This window comes from Molossus molossus, unplaced genomic scaffold (assembly GCF_014108415.1).
Source record: "Molossus molossus isolate mMolMol1 unplaced genomic scaffold, mMolMol1.p scaffold_m16_p_2, whole genome shotgun sequence".
NCBI lineage: Eukaryota > Metazoa > Chordata > Mammalia > Chiroptera > Molossidae > Molossus > Molossus molossus.
This window is the reverse complement of record NW_023425355.1, coordinates 98,701,779-98,722,772: the sequence shown is the minus strand read 5'-3', so window position 1 is coordinate 98,722,772 and position 20,994 is coordinate 98,701,779. Positions and strand designations below refer to the sequence as shown.

Genomic DNA, 20,994 nt, shown 5'->3' with positions numbered 1-20,994 from the left:
ATTTTACTTTGACAGAGTTCTATGCCCTCTCTACATGATCTCTAAGATGTCCTCTGTGCTCAGTTCTGCAGACATGAAAGGGAGAATGGAGAGGAATGGGATTATACATATGAATAGACTGGGCCATCCTCAGGAGTAGCAGACACTGAAAATAAACTCTAAGTTTAGGTCCCCTTGCTGTGAGGTTACTATACCCGCCTTTGTGGTGAGGAAAAAATCACAGGAATGAGAAACTCTATACAAATTTGACTCCTTTTATTCCCTTCTTGAGTTTTCTATGACATTTTTTCCAAATAGCAAGTCATACTTTTTCCGATATTTGTTAATGTATGATATGTGTGGATGTATTATTTTGGCACTGACACACTTCCTTTGTAATATAAAAATGTAGGGAAATCTTTTGAGATATACTGAGTATAAACTGTGTGTCAGGACTCCACTATGTCCTTGGTATGTACTGTGGTGCCATTCATCACAGAAACCTTATCTAGCAGGGTAGTCTAGTTATCCTCATTTAACAGATGAGAAGGGAAATTGCTACTTAGAGAGATCACAGCTAAGAGTGTCTGTATAACATGAACCAATGATGTCTCTGGGGAGAGGTTTCCCTGGAATCTCATTGTCAGGAACACTGGTGCTTGCCTTGAAATATTTGTGTCCATCAGTAGTGATTGTAATTCATGCAAGTGGACCTGTAGAATCCTTTGTTTTACATGCTGGAAAATTGTGGTGAAATTACTGATGGAACTTGGGGAGAAAAAAATCTAGTGAAAGCGATTCAAATAGAGGTTAGTGGCTTCATTCAGCTGTTTGTCTTTTTTGTTGTTGTTGTTACAGATGTTTCTCCTTTTTCCCCCATTGACACCCTCCTCCCCCTCCCTCCCCGCCCTGTCCCCAGCTTTGTTGTCCATGTCCATTGGTCATGCATACATGCATTTAACTTCTGTAGTTTATCTCTCCCCCCCACCCCCTCTTCTGGGGATTATCAGTCTGTACCCTACTTCCACGTCTCTGGGACTACCCCGTTCTTCAGACTGTTATGTTCATTATATTCCACATATAAGTGAGATCATATGATACTTGTCTTTCTCTGTTTGGCTTGTTTCGCTTAGGATAATACTTTCCAGGTCCCTCCATGTCATCTCAAAGGATAAGAGATCTTTCTTTCTTACAGCTGCATAGTACTCCATTGTGTACATGTACCACTGCTTTCTTATCCATTCGTCTACTGATGGACATTTGGGCTGTTTCCAGATCTTAGCTATTGTAAATAGTGCTGCTATGAACATGGGGGTACATATATTCTTTCTGATTGGTGTTTCAGGCTTCTTAGGGTATATTCCTAGAAGTGGGATCACTGGGTCAAATGGCAGTTCAATTTTTAAGTTTTTGTGGTAACACCATACTGTTTTCCAAAGTGACTGCACCAGTCTGCATTCCCACCAGCAGTGTACTAGAGTCCCCTTTTCTCCACACCCTTGCCAACACTTGTTGTTTGTTTGTTTTAATATTATTTTCTTTATTGATTTTCAGAGACAGAGAATGGGAGAGGGGGAGAGAGAGAGAAACATCGATGAGAGAGAACATCAAGCGGCCACCTCCTGCATGCCCTTCACTGGGGATTTGGCCCACAACCTGGGCCTGTGCCCTGACCAGGAATCGAACCAGCGACCTCTTTGGTGCATGGGTCGACGCTCAAGGAGTAAGCCACCCTGGCTAGGCCAGCTGTTTGTCTTTGTAAGACACTCCCTCTGAGCTGTAGCCCAATGCAGGTTGTACAGGGAAAGGTGAAGAGAGGTACACGGATAGGAAAAGGGGATGAGAAGCCCATGTACAGGGAACGAAGAAAACAGGTCCATGACTGTGGTATTCCTCAGGGTTCTGTTTCCTTTAGCTGTCACAGTGTGTCGTTGGATTGCCTGGGAATTCAGCTTCATGCCTCTTGGGTCCTTGGAATAATCTCATTGCAACTGCTGTCAGAATAGTTCTTTGAAAGCTGTTTTTGTAGGCCTTGTTGATTTTTACATTTTGAAAGTTATAGGCCGTAACCAAAAAGGTACAGCAGGGAAGAGATGTGAAAAAAAATTTAAGGAATCAGGGCTTGACGCAAAAAGTGGGGTCTAGTAGAAGTATTTTATATTGTTTCCTCTTAAACAAAATGAAGTCCTGGACAAGATGAACATCTGGATAAGATGAGGTCCTTTCATTGTCAGCCAATTCTTTTCAGACAGGAAAGCCCAGGGATGTACAAACTTCGGGAATTGAGTCAGGAAGGCCTGTGTAGGGAGCTGAAGGAGCAGTCTGTTCTCTGGTCTTCTGTCTGTGATCAGAGCTGGGATGGTCTGTCTGAACAGCACACAGCTGCAGGCCTGAGTAGATGTGAGTGGGTGGCCCAGGTGAGGAGCATTCCTGTCAGAGTGAAAAGAAAAAGGCACATTGGAAATACCTTAGTGAATTAATTTCACTTATGGCCAACATCAGTTTGGTTTTTTACTTTTTCTCATTTTGTTTTTCTAATCCTTTTTTCTCTTTTTTTTCTAAACTACTCATTTTCAAATTAATTAAATCTCCTTATATGAATTCTCATCAATTATTTTACATAAGGAAGCTATAAAATGAATAGCTTTAAATATATGAAAGGATATTGAATCACAAATTTTTAAGTTATTTTAAAAGAATATGACATATAGTTTACTTCTAAACTTAGCTATTTATCACATTTAATTATCAGTACTCCTGGGATACAATCATGCAGGCCCTGACTTATGTTCCTGGTTAAAGGAATGTGATAATATGTGTCAGCTTGTAGGATTTCGTGCAAGGCAAATTTTCTAAATTTGGGCATAGATTTATTCAAAAAGTTTGTCATACTATTTTTTTTTTTTTTATTGCAAAAACCATGAAGGAGTAGTGGAAGATACATTTGGTTCAGTACAGGCAAACTTGAATTTGAAAAAAAAAGAATTACCTAATGTTAACCATAAAAACTTCCCAATTCCATGCCTGGCCAGTGTGGCTCGGTGGTTGAGTGTGGACTTATGCACCAAGAGGTTGCTGATTTGATTTCTGGTCAGGGCATGGTCAGGGCATGTGCCCAGGTTGTGGGGCCGAGCCCGGTGGGGGGCATGCAGGAGGTTGCCAATCCATCTTCTCTCTTATTGATGATTCTGGCTCTCTTTCTCTCTCTCCTCCTCTCTCTCTAAAAACCAATAAAGAAAAAACAACTTCCCAATTCTATATTGTATACAGAACTATCAAGGATGTAAAAATGAAGGTGATATGCAAATCACGGTGAAAGTGGTTGGGTCATGACTGATTATTCTTTTCTTTTGTCTTTTCAGGCTTCCCAAATGACTACAATCAGAAGAATTTCCTTTATAGCCTGAGAGAAAAATAATGGAGTGAACATATAACAAATCTCAGTGGGTTTTGTGAATTCCCAAGCCCACTGGACAAGAGCAAGGGAGCAGTTGGCCCTCCCCATGGGGGCAACCAAGTCAGGATGCTGGAGGACAGACAAGACAAGTGGATTTCCTATGTTGAAAATACAGTGTTAAACAAAAAGCAAAAAATATAGCTCTTGACCTTAGGAAACTTACAGTATGGTATCTTCCTTTGAGATAGGAGCCACCAGTTATTTCTGCTTTCTTTCTTAGTTATCAAATATGGTATTTGCATGCTTTAAGACTACATAGACTGCAAAGAAGAGAAATGAAGAAAAAGTTTTCAGCTCTTGACAAATGATTTTTAGAACTGAGAACTTATGCTAAAAACCTGAGTTTAATGAAAGTTGTTGAAGTCACAACGCAATATGAATCTCATTCTGTGTGCAATGTACCTTTATGGATGGGAAGACCTCTAAAGAAATGTATCACAAATTATTAATGGTCATTGATGGATCATAAAACTGCTTTAGTTGCCCTGGCCGTTTGCTCAGTGGTTAGAGCGTAGGCCTGTGGTCCAGAGAAACCCAGGTTCGGTTCCGCTAAGGGCACATACCTTGGTTGTAGTTTGCCCCCGGCCCTGGTTGGGTCATGCAGGAGGCGGCCACTGGATATGTCCCATTCACATAGATGTTTCTCTCTCTCTCTCTCTGTCTCTTCCTCTTTCTCCCTCCCACTCTGTCTGAACAAAAAATGGAAAAATGTCCTCGGGTGAGGATAAAAAACAAAAACAAAAAAACTGCTTTAGTTTATTATATGTTATCAGTCCCCCTAATTTCTTTTTTTATTTTTTATTTTTTCCCTATATTGATTTTAGAGAGAGGAACTGAGAGCGACAAAGAGATAGAAACATCCATGAGAGAGAACATAGATTGGCCACTTCCTGCATGCCCCCCACTGGGGATTGGACCCACAACTTGGGCATGTGCCCTGACCTGGAATCAAACCAGGAACCTCTTGGTGCGTGGATCACATTGAACCACTGAGCCACGCCAGCAGAACAGTCCCACTAATTTCTACATGGACGTGTGAGTGACTAGGGTAACTGAAAAATATACTGATAATTACCAATGGGAAGACCATTCAGAGAATCAGATACAGGATGCAAAGGGACCAAGGCACCAAGTTTTCAGTAGGGATTGCAGAGTGGAGCTTTTCCGGCCCAGAAAAGGACTGCCCGGCTCCCTTGCAGAAACAATGAGCCAATTCTCCAGGAAGTGCCTGTAGCCATTTTTTTTCTTTTTCTCTCTTTTTTTTTAATCGTCACCCGAGGAGGTTTTCGTATTCAGATAGGGCAGGAGGAAGAGAGACAGAGACAGAAACAGAGACATCCAAGTGAAAGCCACATCGACTGGTTGCTACCCACCCAACCCCAGCTGGGGCGGGGGACAAACTACAACCAACGTACGTGCCCTTAGCGGGAACCGAACCCGGGGTTCTCTGGATCGCTGGCCAACGCTCTAACCACGGAGACAAACGGCCAGGGCAACTATTTTTTTCAAACACAAAAGGAGGGGTAGGAAAATTTTGCATAGCTCCACACTGCCCCCTGCTGTCCAGAGAAACTCAGAGCTATAGTTCAAAAATTGCTGTTTTTCAGTGAAGTACCAAAAAAATTTGACAGAAATCTCCTCAAGACAGTATACCTGATGATAGTGATGGTTACAAAAAGCAGGGATGAGACCAAAGGACCCTTGCACAATAAATGAAGCACCACCTCTTATTAGTCCTGCCCACAAAACCAGAGCAAGGTTGAAGGAAATCTCTGGTCCTAAAACCCAACCTAGCTGATCTAGGGCTCTGTTTCCATTGGAGAGTTCCACGCCTGCATTGGACGAAAACCGACACTGCCTGTCTCAGCTAGAAATGTCCTCAGGGATCCTGTTGGAAACTATCAGCTGATGTCAGGGCTTGAGTGTCCAGGTCCTATAGCCCAACTGCCCTAGATGCCCCACATATGGCGTCTGTACGGATTTCCTTTTTACTCTCCTCCAACCCTAGCCTGTGAACATGCTGGTCTCTTAGTTCAATCACCTACCTCATATCAGCCCTCATTTTTGGAAACCTCCTAATGATATCAGTGCCCACAAACCTGACTAGGTCAACCCTAGAACCTCTCTGACCTCAGCTTTCCTCCTGATCACCTGAGCATCACCTTACACAGGGTCATGCTTTGAATCAAAGGAAACCACCTGACCCTCCATGGTGTCCAATTGTACATTCCCTTCTGTCAGCACCTCAACACTGTGCAAGGGTCAACCAGCTCCCTCCTTTTAGTCTTTCTGTTTAAACAGCCTTTACCCTCTTGGTGGCCTCCAGTGTGGACTCCCCAGGCTTCCTCACCTTCCAGCAGGCCCCTCCTTACCCAGCCTACCCCTGAGTATAAGGTCCCCATGTAACACAGCTCTCTTGCTCCTTTCTCCTCCCTCCATACTATCCTACTGTGCCCCAGTAAGGGACACTACACTGCCTGTCTGTGAGCACCTGAGCAGTAGGGACAAAAAAAAATTGTAATCTCCTGAATTGTCTTAAATTCATGAACAGAAGAGCATTGCTTCTATCACCCTCATCCTACCTACACCACTGCTTTACTCATTAGCAACCCGCTTCCATTCCAATGAGAAGACAGAAGCAATGAGGGGTGACTTCTCAGAGCTCCCCAAACCCAATGGACCTGGTTTTGCCCTGACATCTCTGCTGCTCCTGGGCGCATCTGCTCCTGACTGCAGCCAGCCCCGCCTGTGCTCAGGGTCCCATGTCCTCCACCTGCCCAAGGACTTTGCTTCTGCACCTATCATCACTCTGTCCTGAACTGTCACTGAGGAGGAACAGAGAGGTAACCAAAAGGGAATGCCACTGGAGGCTGTTTTCAAGAAACTTGGCCTCCAAGGAATCAAGACATGGGTATTAGAAGCAGAGGTTTGTTTGATTTTCAGTATATTCTCTACTGTGCCCAAAACAGAGACAGTACCCCAAGATGCAGGTACCAGAAATTCCTAAGGGTCCTGAGGACTGTTGTATAGATGACAGTGTGGGAGAGTTGGCATGAACCTCAGAGGAGAGGCTTAAAAATGAAGAGGGAGGAGCAGGGGTTGTAAGCACCACTGGGTCTGCAGGGAGACCCCATTCTTGCTCCTGCTCTCACTTTGCGTCCTGAACCCTGGGCCAAACCTCCACTAAACAGACGCGGGGAGAGCGGCGACGCCTCACTGATCATCGCGCATGCCCAGATCGCACCAATGGGAGCTCAGCACTGGTCCACGATGTAACTTTCCTCTTTGCAGGGACATCAGGCCGTTATGCTCTGGCTCTGAGGGCGGAAGTAGGGACTGGGCCTTGCTGGGGCTTATTAGGCAGGGTCTTTTCCATGCAGTGACACTTGTTCATCATCCCGCTGCACTTCACCAGACAGTGTGTCTCTCATTCAGCGCGCAATGTTAGCGCAGAAGGTGGATTTTTTCGTTCACTTTGCGGCTTTCGGTTCTTCTGGCCGGCAGGGGGCAGTGTTGTATCGTGTACGCACCACGCCGCCTCTGCCCCCGCCCTTCCTGCTTTAAAAAACTTGTTGGAGTCTTTTTTCCACCATTAGTAGACATGTTCTGAGTCTGCGCAGGCTCTGCAACTGCCATAACCAAGTTTTTCCTTCATTGGGTTCAGTGAAAACTTGTATTTTATAGATAGAAATCCTTTGCTTTTGCTTTTTTTAAATATATAATTTTGTTTTTAATGATCTTAAGCCTTACGATCACATAATTCACAATTTTATGTTGATGATTTATTCTTCTCTACATTAAGACTTCTAGTGAGCTGGCGAAGCACCATTACCAATAATTAACACCTATATAGTAGTTCTACCATTGTTTTTGAATAGCTGTTCAAGAACATCCTGGATTATAACTTTTCTGACAAAGAATTCACAAAGTTTGCTACTGCATCTTGTCACGTTGAACTTTAAAAGCATCTGACCTTATAGATCACCTGTAAAATGTGAGAAGTGTTAAATATTCTTTGTTATACATAAACAACACTAAAATGCCTTTCATTTAGTAAAAGGCAACAGTTTAGATACAGAGAATTTAAATTAAACTGGCATAGTCAGGACCAAAAAGATAAAATGGGCACTGCCCGCTCATCTCCAGCCCTGGCCTTTTAACAGGCTAATGAACACGACTTGAACCACAAGTGAGTCTTGCTGGCCTGAGACAGTGAAAGGATTTCCTCAGTTTTTAAATATTTTAATACAACCAGTTATATAAATCTAAATATAAAACCAGTCTCCTGACAGGTTTTGAGACGGCACTCTCCATATCTATGAAGAGCTAAACAGCAAGAATCAAGTCCAAGCATAGTTTTAGAAAAGGGAAAACAGTAATAACACTTGCTGAACCGAAATTACCGTCAAAATAAGAAAGCTGATCATATTCATTTAACAACAAGCCAATCTTATGTAAACCAGGACTGCCCAAAAGAAATGCTTATCAGCCATTCATGATCTGAAGTCTGGTGTATGAGATCAATTTAAATATGACACACATAAAAAAGTCATGAGATATTTTTAATAAATAATGCAGTGGCCAACTACCACTCATTAGTAGCTTTTTTGAGATAAGCTATCAAGTCTGCCCTTTCTGGTCTCTCCCTAATGCCAGCGAAGATCATTTTTGGTCCAGGGATGTATTTCTTGGGATTCTCCAAGTACTCGATCAGTGTAGCCTCTCCCCAGGTGATGCTTTTCTTCTTGTGGGCATCCCTGTAAGAAAATCCAGGGGCCCGAACTGTCTTCCGCCCAATAGACCATGGAGATTTGACACAGTCTTGTGCTTGCCCCCTTTTCCACAGTGTGGCACTGGGCACACTTCTGAACAAAAATCTGCACGCCCTTCTCAACGTCACCCATTTCTAGACCGCTGTTCAGTGGCGCACGACACCTAGACTCCCCACTCACAGGCCGCACATCCGCGCTCTGAGTCTGCCCTTTGCTTTTTCCAGTCGCCCTCTCTTCTAAGCTACTGTGTGGGTTGCTTAGCAACATTTGTTTCTTCTCTGAAGGGGATTGTCATTGGCTTTCCCGAATCCATTTTGGGTTTTATGGGCCTTTATGAATTATACTTCAGTTATGGTAGTCATACAAAAAACTCACTGTGGAAAATTGGGGGACTTAGAATATAACGAAGTTATTCAAACCACACTCCTATCACCCAGTATTGACTATTAAGAGTATTTTGTGACCACTCTGGTCAGTTTGGCTCAGTGGTTGAGCGTTGGCCTACGAACCACAGAGTCCCGGGTTCTGTTCCCGCTAGGGGCAGGTACCACCAGATTAAAAAAAAGGGGGGGGGGGTATTTTGTGATCAATTTCTTAGATTTTTCATCAAACATAGGTATTTTAAATACGTTTTTATTGTTTTTTTAGAGAGACAAGGAAAGAGAGAGAAACATGATGTGAGAGAAAAAACATCCATCAGCTGCCTCCTGCACGCCCCCTAATGGGGATAAAGCCCGCAACCCATGCATGTGCCCTGACCAGGAATCGAACCTGGACCTCTCAGTCCATGGGAAGACTCGCAATACAGTGAGCCACACTGGCTGAGCATACGGTGCATTTTAAATGTATTAAGGTTCATTTTTGCATCAGAACTTCAATCTCCTATTTTTAAACTCAGTTATACATTTCTGGAAATCCTTTTTATACTTTTAGTTATCATTCTGAAAAATAACAGAAACGTATTGCAACTGTTGAGAGTTTCTGTAAATGTGAAGTGGAAGATGCAGTGACCTGTGTTCCCAAGACAGCAGCACAGGCCAGGCCGTGAGGGCAGGAGCTGCAGTGATGTCTGCTGCTCTCTCCCCTCAGCGCCAGGAGGGCCCAGCACTTAGGGGGTGCCCAGTGAGTATGTGAAATGTTTTCAAAATTCACTTTTCTGGTCTCCCCCTCCACCCCACCCCCCCCTCCAAAATTACCTTGAAATGGGTAATACACTTCTCTCTACTCTTTGGAGTCTTTGGGAAATCTTTGACTCTGGGGTGGAGTCGACCCAAGACCATAGTATGAAGGTATCTTGCCTTGAAGTGGTGGACTTTGGTCAGGATCCTGTTGGGAGCAAGCAGGGGAAGGTCTGGTTCAAAGGTGAGAGGGAGCGGAGGCAGACTGGAGAGCACCGCTTGGGGAAGGAGAGAAGCCAGAAAGGAGCTTGGCTACAGGAATCAGCTCGACAGAGCCAGGTGGTGTTTGTAGCAGGAAAAGGCTGAAGTGTTTTAAGAGAGACCCCTATAGATGGGAGTCTGCCTGAATCCTTCCCTTCCTGCGTTCCTTCTTCTTACCAGGGAAAACCACCAACTGTAAGTTACCAATTTTCTTTTTTTTTCTGTTTTAAGGGGCAAAGTCCATGCACAAGTTTTGACATGTCTCAACAGCCCTAAAGGGGCTCTTTCAAGATTTCAAGATTATCTTTCCTGAAGTCGCTCCACTTAAAGAGAAAGTGAACACTTAGGACCATGGAGGCAGAACATGTGCACATTGGGGGTGCGTTATAGGGTTGACTAGATTGGGAGTTTCCTGTAGGAAAAGAGGTTCAAAATATAAAAAGGGAGGACATGGTTCTGTCTTAGGACCATCATTGAATTTTCTGCTGCGCCAGAAAAAAAACTAAAGATGGAAGAACATAGACGTTGTGACTTCATTCAGACACTAGGTTAACCCAAATCTAAAATCTCCCTTCCTCTCTCTAAAATCAATAAAGAAAAAATATTTTTTAAGAAAGTATCACTGCTCTCAGGATACAGTGAGGCAGGAACTGCCCTATGCTCCTGGTTGACAGAATGTGGCAATATGTGGTAACTTGTAGGAATTCAAGCCAGGCAAATAATCTAAAATGTGGGCGAAGATTTATTGAAAAAGTTAATCATGCTTTTTTTTTTCCTTAATGTTTCAAAACCATGTTTGTAAATGTGGACAATTCATGTGCTGGAATATAGGGAAAGTTGAATTTCAAGACAATAGATGAATACCTAATGTAAACCATAAAAATAGCAGAATTCGATATTGGATACCAAACTATCACAAGGATGTAAAAATGATGTTGATATGCAAAACATGTTGAAAGTGGTTGGATCATGGGTGACTCTATCATGCTTGTGGCTTTTCTCTGTCTTCCTGTAACCACACCCCAAGTTCAGCTGCCTGCTGTCACAAACACCAGACTCCTGAGACAGATGCTTGTGAAAAAGTAAAGAGGTTTATTTGGTGTCGGTCAGCGGAGGGGGTGGGGGACCCCTGCGGAACAGCCTGTCTCCACATCTCCCTGCAGGCAGAGGTTTTGACGAGGAGGCAGAGGGAAAGCGGAACACGGAAATCAAGGGGAAGGGACTGAAAAGCTCTCTAGGTGCAGGCGGCACAAGGGCAGCACAATCCAAGCCCATAAGGATCTCGAAACTGGTCAAGTGATGGTCTGGTCTGTGACATGCTGGTCTTTGTCATCCTGGTTTTACTGTCAGCAAATCTCCTGGAACTGGGGTGACTGGAGGTCAGAGTTGAGGTCTTCTGAAGTTAGTTCCTAAGATTCTCAGAAAACCATGACGTCTATCTGCCAGCTACATAAACAGAAACAATGTCAAAAGAATGGTGGGGTGGGTTCGAATTTCCCACTGCTACATTCCCAAGTGACTACAATCAGAAGAATTTCCTTTATACCCGGAGGGAAAAGTAATGGAGTGAACATATGACAAATCCCAGTGGGTTTTGTAAGCCCCCAGCCCCAGTGGACAGGAGCAGGGAGCAGCGGGCCCTCCCCATGGGGCCAGGTCAGGTCGCTGGAAGACACATAAAACAAGCCAATTCCCTGCCGTTCTTCTGTGCCCAACTCAAGTGGCCTTTAGTGTGAAAATGGTAGAACAATTCTGGCAAGAGGAAGCTACCGCTGTCACGGGTGCCTGTCCTCATTGCTTTCCTTGAAGTAAAGTCATCTCTTACCTCTGCCGCCCCAACTCCTCCAACCCTTGCCCCTGCCCTCTGTCTGAGGAAGAGTTTTGTTTCCACAGCTGCCGTGTCTGCCTCTATGTGTGGAATTTAAAATAACGTTCATGCGTGGGGGACCTACTGAATCAGAGTCTGTGCGGCAGAACATTTCTGGAAAGAGAAAGCTAAAGCCGACATCCAGGGAGACGATTCCAGGGAGCATCTGCGTGTGCTAGGACCGCTGGTCCACAGGCACAGACAAGTGTATATTAGGGGCCCGTGAGGGAGAAATCCTCTCTAATGTGTTGGCTACTGTGAGTTTTCATTTGTTTTGGGCCTTCAGACATTGTAGTGGGGAGTTTAGTCAGGGGAATGGAATCAGAGAAAACAGGGGTGAAGGTAACAGAACAGGTAGATCAGGAAGGGCCTGGTCAGCTTTGTTCCAAAGAGTGAAACCGTGCATGAGGCAAATGAGGGCTCTAGGGAAGACTACATGAAATAAATGTATCTGCTTCTGAGAGCCACACACATCATTAAAAGGCAAAAAAAAAAAAAAAAAAAACAGGAAAAGTACTTACAGCATATATGACAGAGTGGGGGTCAGTTCTATATAAACAACTGTTAAAATCAATAAGCTAATTACTTTTGAAACACATGTAAGTATAAAGAGGCAAGAATTCTCACAAGATGCTGCTGGCAAAACAAATGGACCTATGTTTCTTGCAGTCACACCAAGAGTGTTAAAAGTATATGCGCCTCAGTCCAGTAAATCTACCTCTGAAAATCAATTATAAAATATGAGAGATGGTTAAACTATGTTATGTACACAAATATCCTTTTCATTTTCTTAGGGATAGTCTTTGAGGAAGGTATCAATGTGCTTTTCTCGGACACATCTTTTTTACTGACTTTCCCTCTAAGTCACTAGTGAGTTTTCCACGAGAAGGCAAAAGTGGGCAACGGAACAGACATCTGCTGTAAGAACATTTAAAGAGTGCCTCTTGCCCTGGCCGGTTTGGCTCAGCGGTTAGAGCGTTGGCCTGTGGTCCAGAGAGACCCTGGTTCAGTTCCCGCTAAGGGCAGGCTAAGGGCAGGTACCTCGGTTGCAGTTTGTCCCCGGCCCTGGTTGGGCCCTGCGGGTGGCAACCACTGGATATCTCCCTTTCATGTAGATGTTTCTCTCTGTCTCTCCCTCCCACTCTATCTGAACAAAAAATGGAAAAATGTCCTCTGGTGAGGAAAAAAAATAAACAGATCTCATATCTTAACAATACCTATTCTCTCAGAATAAACATATGCACTTAATAATAAAAAAGAGATTTCACAGATAAGTGAAATCATACCGTGTTTATCTTTCTCTGACTTATTTCACTTAGCATGATGCCTTCAAGGTCCATCCATGCAGTTGCAAATGGCAGGATTTCTCTTTATTTTTTTGTCCTCACCCTAGAACATTTTTCCATTTTTTGTTCAGATAGAGTGAGAGGGAGAGAGGGAAAGAAACATCGACGTGAAAGGGACACATCCAGTGGGGCCAACCAGGGCCGGGGACAAACTGCAACCGAGGTACCTGCCCTTAGCTGGAATAGAACCGGGGTCTCCCTGGACCGCTGGTCGTCGCTCTAACCGCTGAGCCAAACCGGCCAGGGTGGTTTTGCAGTTTTTAATGAACTAAATAGAAATTTCTAAATACAGCAGTGTCTGCCTTACAAATACTTTAAGATAAAATACGGTATTTTGAAAGAACTACATCTGCATGAAATAATCAGATGAAAAATCTCAAAATCTTATGGATTAAAAAAAAAAAAACCCGAAATTATTATTGGCTCAAGATACTAAATTTCTTGGGAAAGAGGGGAAAAGGCTGTGGGTTCTACAGAAAGAGCTCTACTTACAAAATCTAGTTTCGTATTATATGATTCGGTTATTCGAAGGTTAACATTTTTTTGAAGCAGGAAGGGCGGGGGAGAGGCGCGCAGCGCAGCTTCGCGGGGCAACACTGCCCCCTGCTGTCCACGGAAACGGACGCTACCACTCGCCACAGAACAAAAGTCTCATTTCCATGGGAGCGGGGATGAGGATGTCAATGGGGGTGAGGGAGCAACAACTGTAACATGGACAACAAAGCTGGGGACAGGAGGGGAGGGGGGGAAGAGGGGTGGGGGAGAGAGGGGGAATTAGTGGGAAAAAAGTAGAAATATCTGTAACAAAAATTAATTATTTTTAAAAAGAAAAAGAAAAAAAAAGGGCGTCATTTCCACTACGCTCTTGAGCAGAGCCTGGGGACCGTGTCCGAACTCGAGTGCGGCCGGGTAAACATCACCGCGAGTCGGAACAGGCCCGGGGGTTCCAGGGGGGCGGATACTCCGCTTTCGTAGCCCCGCCCTCGGGACCGGCAGCCCCGCCCAGAAGCCTGGCGACCCAAAGGGCTCCTCCCCCGGGGGCTGCGCCCTGACCGCGCAGTGCTGCACGTGGGCCCGGTCGCAGGACGTCGCTGCCGGTCTCCCCGGCTGACAGCGCGGGGCCCTTAGGCCGAGCCCGGACCCGGGATGTTCAGGTCCTGAGGCCCGGCCGTCGCAGCCGCCCCACCGCCGCACGGGGGACCCTCACCAAGCCCCTGGCCGTGCCCCGCCCCCACCCGGCCCCTGGCCCAGGCCGAGCTCATCCTATGACACGGCCCGTCCTCCTCTCAGCCCTCGTCCCTCCGGGCCCCGCTGAGAACCCCAAGGTCCAGGAGCCCGACCTGGTCAACCTGCGCCTCTCGGTTTTCAGGGAGGTTTCACCCCTTCTCCCCAGCTTGGGACCCCTACCCATAGTCCGCCCGGGGCATCAGGAAACCCAAGGCCTGGCTGGGAGGAGGATGTAGAGGGGACTGGTTCCGATGCCATCAGTGGGGTGCCTGTCGCAGACGGCTACAGTACCTGAACATCACAGGTCCTGTCCTTCAGCTGACATTTTGCACCTGGTTAGGGACAAAACCTCCAGGCGATTCAGGGAGGGAGATTGGCAGCGACCTCACTGGGTCCTTGTGCGCATGCCCAGAACCCGCCATTCGGAGCTCAGCACCGCTTCCGGAAGTCACTTCCCCGGTTGCCGGGACAACAGGTCCCTGCTGCTGTGCTTCCGAGGGCGGAAGTAGGGACAGGGCCTTGCTAGGGCCTATTGGGCAGGGTCTTTTCCATTTTCTGACGCTCCTTCATCCTCCTGCTGTAGTTCACCAGGCAGGGGGGTCTCTCATTTGGCGCGACAGGTCAGCGCAGAGCACAAATTTTTGTTCCCGTTTGCAGCCCGCAGTTTCTGTGGCCGGCAGAGGGCAGTGTTGTACCGTGGAACGGGCCAGGCTGCCTCTTCCCCCGCCCTTCGTGTTTCAAAAAACGTGTCGCGAATCATTTGGTGCTGTATTTTCCATCTTTAGTAGCTTTGTTTTGAGTCTGCGCAAGCTCACCAGCCACCTTGGTCTTAAGTTTCTCTTTCAGTGGGCTCAGCATGAAAAACTTATAAAAACTTGTATTTATATTTTATAAATACAAACACTTTCCTTTTGAGGGGATGAGAACGAGGAAGGAGGGGATCGTAGGCAGAAAAAGGGAGATATCTGTAATAGTTAAAAAAATGTTTATTGATTTTTAGAGAGAGAGGGTGGGAGATAGAGATAGAAACATCCCTGAGAACGTGGATTGGCCGCCCCTGCACGCCCCCCACTGGGGATCAGGCCCACAACCTGGGCCTGGGCCCTGACCGGGAAGGGAACTGGCGACCTCCTGGTTTCTGGGTCCACATTCAACCACTGAACCACACCGGCCAGGCTGGAACACTTTCAAAAATAAAAATACACCCTTGTCCAATAAAAAGCACCACTTTCCTTTTCAAATCGTCTTTTCTTCTAAGCTGCTGCCTAAATAGCTTAGCAATATTTATTCTTCTCTGAAGGGCATTGTCATTGGCTCCGGTTTGGCTCAGCGGTTAAAGCGTTGGCCTGCGGTCTGGAGAGACCCGGGTTCGGTTCCCGCTAAGGGCACGTACTTCGGTTGCAGTTTGTCCCCGGCCCTGGTCGGTCGTGTGGGTGGCAGCCACTCGATGTGTCCCTTTCACGTCGATGTTTCTCTCTCTCTATCTCTTCCTCTCTCTCCCTCCCACTCTATCTGTACAAAAATTGCAAAAATGTCCTCGGGTGAGGATAAAAAAAAAAAAAAAAAAAGAATATAAACCTTGTACTGGCAGTCACGCAAAACTCACTGTAGACCATTTGGGGGACATAGAAAATATAATAAAGTAATTCAAACCACAGTTCCTTCCCCCAATATTTACCATTAAGAGTATTTTGTGATTGCCTGACTGGTGTGGCTCAGGGGATTGAGCATCATCCCTTGGACTGAGAGGTCCTGCTTCAATTCCTGGTCAGGGCACATGCCAGGGTAGCAGGCTTGATGCCCAGTATGGGGTGTGCACGAGGCAGCGGATGGATGTTTCTATCTCTATCCCTTCCTCTCTGTCTAAAAAAAAGAGTACTTTATGATCAATTTTTTAGTTTTTTCATTTTTCTTATTATACACAAGTTTCATTTTGTGTATACTAAGTGTCATTTTTGCATCATGACTTCAACCTCCTCTGTTTAAACTCAGCTACACATTTTGAAAACTCGTTTTTATATTTTTAGATATCTTACTGAAAAATAATGTAGCCATATTGCAAACTGTTGAGAGTTTCTGTAAATGTGAAGTGGAAGATGCAGTGACCTGTGTTCCCGAGACAGCAGCACAGGCCAGGCCGTGAGGGCAGGAGCTGCAGTGATGTCTGCTGCTCTCTACCCTCAGCTCCAGGAGGGCCCAGCACTTAGGGGGTGCCCAGTAAGTATGTGAAATGTTTTCACCATATACTTTTCTCATTTCGTTTTTTCATATGTATATATAATCCAACTATTTCTAGCCCTGGAATATAGTAAAACATTTCTACATGTTTGTTTGTGTTTTCTCCATATGACTCTTTACAAGTCAGCATTTCTCTATATCATCAGCATTTCTTTCTTTCTTTTTGTTTAAATCCTCACCTGAGGATATTTTTCCTTTTTTGTTCAGATAGAATGGGAAGAAGGGAGAGAGAGGGAGACAGGGAGAAAGGGAGAAACATCGATATGAGAGAGACACAAGGACTGGTTGCCTTCTGCATGACCCCCATGACCAGAGCCTGGGACAAACAGCAACTGAGGTTCATGCCTTTGACTCCTTGGTCCCCAGGCCAAGGCTCTAATCCCTGAGCCAAACCGGCCAGGGCTCATCAGCATTTCTTAAGACCAGATTTTCCTGCCATGACCAAGTCAGTTGACTAACCGAAGGCCATATTGATGGTTGGTGACAGAGTCAGGACAGAACCTAAGTCCTCCCAGTTTCAAGGCTCTTTCCTTTATTCCAGAAAAACTTCAAGAGGACTTAAGTGAACAAGTAGCAGCACAGAACGGCCTTGGTAGAGATGGTGCATCTTTTATTGTTGTTTCTATTTTCATCAGCTGTCAATACTTTCCAGAATAACTGTGCCCTGCGGGATAGTCACTTCATAGAACTGTGATTCTGAAACGCATCCCAAGGTGACTTGGAGCAGGGGTAATAACCGCAGTCACCCCAGCCTGCCAGCTTGGGTGGTTGATGTGGGTCCTGCAGTGAGAGGTCTTTCTCTCCCCAGGTCCCGCTAGTACTTCTGAAGCTACTTTGGCAGGCCTCACACAATTAAAAAAGGACCCATATTTTTTATCAAAAAGATTCATTTTCTATAGTAGTGTACAAAAATCCTCTATACTCGTCCATACTGACTTCTTTACCACGAAGGTGTACTACTTCCCACAGGCTGTTCTTCCCTAGTGTTTGCTTTCTGTAAGTCCCCTGGGGGCCCCGGGGCTGGAGCCAGAGAACCCCCTCCCCCTTCCAGCTCTACCAGTCTTCTCATTTTTGCTAAGTCACATGGCTTTCTGGGCCTGCTCTTCTGCAGTTTCAAGAAGAAGGTCCTGCCCGGCAGGTGTGGCTCAGTGGTTGAGTGTCCACCCACCCACCGAGAGGTCACCGCTTTGATTCCCGGTCAGGGCACATGCCCAGGTTGTGGGCAGATCCCCAGTGGGGGGCATGCAGGAGGCGGTGAAGTTCTCTCTCATGGATGTTTCTCTCTCTCCCTCCCTCTCCCTTCATCATGAATTACCTCATGTGAAGCATGAAAAAGTCAGAATTCAATATTGGATGCGGATCTATCACAAGGATGTAAAAATGAGAGTGATATACAAAACATTGTGAAAGTGGTTGGATCATGGGTGACTCTATCATGCTTGTGGCTTTTCTCTGTCTTCCTGTAACCACACCCCAAGTTCAGCTGCCTGCTGTCACAAAAACCAGACTCCTGAGACAGATGCTTGTGAAAAAGTAAAGAGGTTTATTTAGTGTCGGTCAGCGGAGGGGGTGGGGGACCCCTGCGGAACAGCCTGTCTCCACATCTCCATGCAGGCAGAGGTTTTGACCAGGAGGCAGAGGGAAAGCGGAACACGGAAATCAAGGGGAAGGGACTGAAAAGTTCTCTATGTGCAGGCGGCACAAGGGCAGCACAATCCAAGCCGAGAAGGATCTCGAAACTGGTCAAGTGATGGTCTGGTCTGTGACATCCTGGTCTTTGTCATCCTGGTTTTACTGTCAGCAAATCTCCTGGAACTGGGGTGACTGGAGGTCAGAGTTGAGGTCTTCTGAAGTTAGTTCCTAAGATTCTCAGAAAACCATCACGTCTATCTGCAAGCTACATAAACAGAAACAATGTCAAAAGAATGGTGGGGTGGGTTCGAATTTCCCACTGCTACATTCCCAAGTGACTACAATCAGAAGAATTTCCTTTATACCCGGAGGGAAAAGTAATGGAGTGAACATATGACAAATCCCAGTGGGTTTTGTAAGCCCCCAGCCCCAGTGGACAGGAGCAGGGAGCAGCGGGCCCTCCCCATGGGGCCCGGTCAGGTCGCTGGAAGACACATAAAACAAGCCAATTCCCTGCCGTTCTTCTGTGCCCAACTCAAGTGGCCTTTAGTGTGAAAATAGGGAATGGAATCAGAGAAAACAGGGGTGAAGGTAACAGAACAGGTAGATCAGGAAGGGCCTGGTCAGCTTTGTTCCAAAGAGTGAAACCGTGCATGAGGCAAATGAGGGCTCTAGGGAAGACTACATGAAATAAATGTATCTGTGCTTCTGAGAGCCACACACATCATTAAAAGGAAAAAAAAAAAAAAAAAAGGAAAAGTAGTTCCACCATATATGACAGAGTGGGGGTCAGTTCTATATAAACAACTGTTAAAATCAACAAGCTAATTACTTTTGAAACACATATAAGTATAAAGAGACAAGAATTCTCACAAGATGCTTCTGGCAAAACAAATGGACCTATGTTTCTTGCAGTCACACCAAGAGTGTTAAAAGTGTTTGCGCCTCAGTCCAGTAAATCTACCTCTGAAAATCAATTATAAAATATGAGATGGTTAAACTATGTATGTACACAAATATCCTTTTCATTTTCTCAGGGATAGTCTTTGAGGAAGGTATCAATGTGCTTTCCTCAGACATATCTTTTTTACTGACTTTCCCTCTAAGTCACTAGTGAGTTTTCCACGAGAAGGCAGAAGTGGGCAACGGAACAGACATCTGCTGTAAGAACATTTAAAGAGTGCCTCTTGCCCTGGCCGGTTTGGATCAGCGGTTGGAGCATCAGCCTGCGGACCAGAGAGTCCTGGGTTCGGTTCCCGCGAGGGGCACGTACCAAAGAAAGAGAAAAAAGAAACAGAGTGCCCTTTATCACATGTGGTCATGTGGCTGGAAATTCTGTACTGACCACACGTTTCAGGGAATATTGGAGACAGCACCAACAGAGATAACATGATACCTGCAAGTGCCCAGCTAAGGCCTGTCGTGTGACTTATGCTGGCCACCACCCTGTGAAGCAGATGCTCTTACCACCTGCATTTCAACCTGTGGAAACTGGCACCCAGGAGTCACGTGTGCAGGGTCTCGGGGCTCCTCACAGAGTCCCCGACGTTCAGTCGGACATTACAGATTGCACACGGCTCTGCAGGACGCCTTCTCGCCCCCAACACGAGAACGAAGTAAAAGACTCACTGGGGAAGGGGGAACAGAGCCAGCACAACTCTGCAAAGCGTGTAATGACAACAGAGTGTTGCTCACAGTAAACAGCCAAATGGAAAGGGGGGAAGCCACGCAGGAAACGGTGCATTACAGTGTGATCCCAGTATTATGAAACAACAAGTATGTATAAATGAAGACGCTGAAAGAAGTCAGATACTTGCTCATTTATTCAAATAACATGTACAGAGAACACACGGCTACATACTGATTCTCCTTCCGTCTTATTGAGAAATAACGGACACATCACTGTGTAATTTTAAGGTGTACAGCGTGATGGTTTGATTTACACATATTGTGAAATGGTTACCACAATAGGTTCATCTAACATCCATCTTCTCATACACATACTATAAAAAGAAACTACAGACAAAAAGAAAACAATATTCTTGTGATGAGAACTAGGATTCACTCCCTTCATAACTTTCCTGTGTATCTGTCATGCAGCGGTGTTAGCTACAGTCATGCTGTCGTACATCACGTCCCTCCCTGGTCCTTATTCACCTCATAACTGAACTTTCTGCCTTTTGATCACCATCCTGCAATTTCCCTTTACCCTACCCTACACCTCTGGCAACCATACGTCTGATCTCTTTTTCTAGGACGGTTATGTTTTTAAAAATATTCCACATATAGTATGTATAACCAATGGACACAGACAATAGTTTGGGGAAAGCAGAAGGGGGTGGAACAGGGAGGAGGGGGTCAAGTGGGTAAAATGGGGACATCTGTAATATTGCAACAATAAAGATTTTTTAAAATCCATATTTTTCGCCCTGGCCGGTTTGGGTCAGCGGTAGAGTGTCGGCCAGCGAACCAGAGAGTCCCAGGTTCGGTTCCCACTAAGAGCAGGTACCTGGGTTGCAGTTTGTCCCTGGCACCAGTTGGTGTCGTGTGGGTGGCAATCACTCGATGTGTCTCTCCCACTTCAACGTTTGTCTCTCTCTCTCTTCCTTCCTCTCCCTCCCGCTCTGAGGATAAATTTTATTTTTTTCAAGTGTGCACTGGTTTATTTATCAAACCTCACATTCCAAACAACTTGTGTGACAGAGCAGGAAACTCTTCCAGGCCTGTGACAGCTGAACACAGAGTTCCTGGTAGAAAGGTCTACTGGGAGACAGTGTAGGCAGGGCTTACAGGGGAGGCCAGCCTTGGAGGAGGCCTACATGGGTCTCTGGAGAAAAACAGTTATAGCCCACCCACCAGAAAAAGAACCCCAGCCCTGGCCGGTTTGGCTCAGCAGTTGGAGCGTCGGCCTGCGGACCACAGAGTCCCGGGTTCAGTTCCTGCTAGGGGCATGTACTACAAAAAAAGAACCCCATATTCAAATAGCGCAAAGGATTAAGAGACCCACTGTGGCCCATGATGGAGAGAGTTCTGCAGCAATTGTAGGATGAGAGCTGTTCTTTGGGGATTGAGCCTGGCACTCAGGGCTGCAGCTGGA

At 45.7% G+C, this 20,994-nt stretch overlaps 1 pseudogene; it reads right to left on the bottom strand.

Annotated features, from left to right (window-relative positions):
* Nucleotides 1-8,021: 8,021 nt before the first annotated feature.
* Nucleotides 8,022-8,340, bottom strand: LOC118635435 (annotated as a pseudogene).
* Nucleotides 8,341-20,994: the final 12,654 nt, after the last annotated feature.